Below are 4,565 nucleotides of genomic sequence, written 5' to 3' on the forward strand. Positions count from 1 at the left end.
TTCTATCGCCAGCGGGAACCTCCAGGGAAGATGGCGTTGTACGCCGACTACTTTTTTCATTGGAACTTTCGCCTTCCCATCACAAAGTTCTTCCAACGAGTGGCCAAGGCATTTGGTATTCACTTATCTCAACTCCATCCCCGTGCCGTTATGCGAATTCGACATTTCGAGTTTGTGTGTATGGCACATGAGATAGTTCCCCGGTTAGACCGGTTTGTTGTTTTCTACAAGATGGCCAACTGGAATGGATGGTATACTTGTCACAGCTTGCCTGACAGAGTTATCGGCAATGTTACTGAAGAAATTTCTAAGGACTGGAAGAAAAAGTTCTTCTGGATCTCCTAGGATGTGGTGCCCGAGGCCATGACTCGTCGTTCTCCTAACGACGCTCTTATTGATATTACTCCGGCCGCTCATGAGAAGCGTGACTAGTTTCACAAGCTTATTACTCCGCCAACCTCTATGCGAGCACTTCCTGAGGAAGCCCTTGTGTGGGCGGGCATGAGCCGCTTGTGGCCTTCTCCTTTCATGGAGGCTGTTTTTATTGAGCTAGACGGCCGTGGGTTTTACTATTTTATTCCTCTTCCTTTCTGTTCCAAAATCTTTGTTTGTTGACGTTTTTTGTTTGTTTTCAGGCTTTGGATCGATGCTGAACGCCTTAGATGATGGCAAAGGCTGCGTGGGCAGGAATATCCTTGATGTGAAGGATACGCCTATCCTTGAAAAAACTGCCCAATACTTTCTGTTCCCGGTCAAAGTACGCGCTGAGCCGGTTGTCTCGGAGGCCATCTTCGAATCAGGTGCGTATATCCTGAACCCTCCGCCTCTTAATGCGCTGACCTACGACGGGACGATCGTCATTCTAAGTGACGATTCTGCCCTCCTTGAGGAGGAAAGCTCGGATGATGCTCCTTAGATTTCATCTGTCTCTCATTGGCTGGCAGAACTTTACCGGAAGAGATCTCTCCGTGCATACCAGGCAAGTGACGCAGGTACCAGTGTTGCGGATGCCGGGAAGGAGCCGAAAACAAAGAAACGCCGGACACATCGTCCGAGGAAACCACTACCGCCCAACCTTGCGGAGCGTCTAGGGACAGTATCTGGTGAGTTCTTATTTGTTAACTTTTATTATTCTTTGAAAATGGGCTCTGACTACAATTTTCTTATGCAGATCTGTCTATTGCTGAGCGTCGTGCTGTTGGAAAGCTGTCGACTCCGACGCCAACTATTGAGAAACGACCATCGCCTCCACCGGAGAAGGAGGCAAATAGACCTGTTACCCCTCCTACTGAAACAACTGTGGAGGGGTCCAACGTTCAGCCGGCGACTACCGGATCCCTGTATTGCCTTTTCCAGGGTGGGGATGCCACCGGTTTTCCTCATGATAACCCTGAAGTTACTGCCGAAGGCTTCAGGGTTAACGAGTCTCTGACGCGACCTCCTCCTCAACATTATTCTGCTTCTTCGCCTTTTACAATGGGCGGGGGAGATGACCTTTTGTTTGGAGCTGCTGCGCATGAAGCTGGGGAAGGTTCTTCGCATGGTGATCAACAACAGTCTTCCTCCACCCCTGTCCGTCTCGAAGCTTCCAGTTCCCAATACCTCAGGAATGTACAGTTGGGGGGAGACTATGACTTGTTTGTCCCGTCTTGGGACATTGTCAATGGGTCGCGGGTTTCAGATCCCAAGACCTGCATGAACTTTGTTGAACATTGTATGCCGCGTGCTCAAGTGGCATACCAACAGACCCGCTCCCGTCAAGAACTTCATACTGATTTATCTATTTCTTTGATTAACAACTTAGCCTGTAGTCAGGAAATCTTGCGGGAGTGGCGAACAATGGGCGGGAAGCTTGGTGCGGCTTCCGAGGCCGTGAAGGTTGCGGAGAAGGAAGCTGAGGAGCACCGTAAGGCAGCGATTGCAGCTAGGTGGAAACAGACTTATGCCGAAGCTGCACTCAAAAAGGAACAAGAGAAAATGCTGATGCTGCTAAACGGTGGAAAGAGGCCTGCGAGAGGTCTAATTCCACCTTTGAAGCCTCCCGAGCTGAGACTCAAAGAAAAAAGGACGAGTTGGCGAAGGCACATGACGAGGTGTCTCGTCAGAACGCCCGAATCCAAGAGCTCGAGGAGGCTTTAAAGTTGCAAGGGGAGCAATCTGAGATGAAAGATAAGACTATTGTTGATATGCAGTCTACATACGACTCCCTTTTGTAATCTCATACTGAAGCAGGCAACCGCTCCTCCGCCGAGTTGCAAGAACTTCGTGGTAGGGCGGAGCGTGCGGAGCAGGAAAGGCAATACTTCCTCAATCGTGGCCTTGACTCTGTAAGTTTTTCTCGTATACTCTTTTGTTTTTGTGGTTTTAATCCCATGATATTGACGAGATCTCTTTCACAGGTCATCCGTCATATCAAGAGGAGCACGGAGCTTACCGATTGCTTCGTGAATTTGACGACTGCTTCGGAAGGCGTTGGCCGGGTGAAGGGCTTCAATGAAGGATTGGCGTTTGCCCAATCCGGACAACCTATTGAGAGCCACCCGCTTCATGGCCTTGACGAGAAGCAAGAGTTAGACATGCGGGTTAAAGAGTATGATGGCCTTGTCTTTCCGCTACAGAATATGCTTCCGGAGTTTGCCTTGTCTGAAGATGGCGTGAAGCAGTTACGGGTCTATATTGACGATGAATCTAATGATGACGAGTCTGATGATGACAAGTCCGATGATGACAAGTCTGAGGAAGCTTCCCCCAATGCTTCGGAGGGTACTTCGGCTCCTAATCCGTAGGATAAATGTAGGAGTTAAAGTTGGACTTTGTAATTTCTTTTCACATTTTGTAATTATCCTTTTTGAACGGTAATGAAAAGGAACTTCGTGTTTGATAATATCTTTGTGGAATATCCTTCTTCAAATTTTGAACTTGTGTAAATTAGATAGTATCGATGACGTGGAGGTTTAGGCGGTGGCTGACAAGACGTGTAAAACGCCTATTTGACAGCCAGTAAACGCTTTTTCGAATCTCCCGCCTGACGTGTCAGTCATCCTGTGGTCCACTTTTTCTCTTTCTTCTGTCATTCAGACGGTCGCATTAATTGCGATGAGTATAAATAGGCCTTGATGCCTCCAACCATTCTTATTACTTACATATTTTTCCTTTCGATCATACAAGAGAACTCTGCTTTCTTATATCCGTCTTATATACTTGATTCCAATGGCTGCCTAGAAGAAAAATCCTCCCACTATTAATGAAGTCGGATGTGACATTAAAGAGAAAGACTTTGAGGATATTAAAAATGTGTATGGCTTCCCTCCGGAATGGGAAGCCGAACGTCCGACAAAAGGGGCCTTGCGACAGCACCGCCGTCAAAGAAGATGACTGTATACCTGGACCATTTTACGATGGGTAATTTCCGGTTACCCGTGACGAAATTTGTCCGGTCTGTTCTGAGAAACTATGGGCTCCACATATCCCAAATTCACCCATTTGGAATGTTAAGAATTCGGCATTTCGAATTTTGTTGCCAATCTCACGATTATGACCCATCCGTTGCCATGTTTGCCGTTTTTTACAAGATGACATATCGTGACGGGTGGTATCGTTTTGCTATTACCGGAAAAGGTCCGATTGGCTTCGGAGCATCCACGGGTGGAAGTCCAAGTTCTTTTGGATTCGAGAAGATGTCGTTCCGTTCTCTATAACCTGTGGGAAGCCGGCCGACGTGGCTCCTGAGATCCCCGTTATTGAATACGAGGGTCACAAATGGTTTAACACTTTAATCAAGACACCAACACCCATGCGCCCCATTCATGAAGGTGCAATGGTTCACGCGAAGATGAGTCGGTTATGGCCATTTCCTGCTTTAGAGCCTTATTATGAGAATTCTGACGGAAGTTAGGTTGTGCTTACAGATTCATGCTTTCTTTCCCCCTTCTGTTTTTTAACATTCGTTACCTGCAGGTGAAGGTAGAATTTTATCCACTCTCGTGGACACAGTAGGAGGTATGATGGTGCGTCGCCAGTTTGCTCGACATGATGTGCCTTTTCTGGATTGCACGCGAAGTAACTTCGTGTTTTCCACTACTCTCACTCCGGAGCCTCTTGTCTCCGAGGCGCTGTTCGCACAAGGTGAGGAATTTGTCAAAAAGTGCGAAGGTACTCCCCAACCTATAACTGCCACCACTTCGAGCGGAGTGATAGTACTTTTTTCGTCTAGCGAAGGGTCGTCATTCTGCGAGGAAGGGATATCAAGTGGTGCTACTAACCCTTCGCCTTCGTCTGTAGATTTGACCCGCAAGCAAGATTCGAAGGCCACCACCGATCCGTCAACAGGTGAGGGAGGTGGTCCTCAATCCGTTGAGGGCGAACCTCAGGATACAGAAGCGGGTGCTTCAAAGGCAGCTGGAAAGCGGAAAGCACAGGCTTCTGATGCCGCGCCCAAGAAGAAGAAAAAGAAGAAGAATAAGGTTGAAGTCCCGGACCTGGGAGCTCGTCTTCGAGAGCTTTTCGCCCAAGATGCTTCTAAGGGTAAGATTTGAACCCTTGCGATTATACTTCAATTGGTCACT

The sequence above is a fragment of the Bidens hawaiensis genome, unplaced genomic scaffold, assembly GCF_021521415.1.
Source record: "Bidens hawaiensis isolate Kalapana, Puna unplaced genomic scaffold, B.hawaiensis_p1.1 tig00073670_1, whole genome shotgun sequence".
Lineage (NCBI taxonomy): Eukaryota > Viridiplantae > Streptophyta > Magnoliopsida > Asterales > Asteraceae > Bidens > Bidens hawaiensis.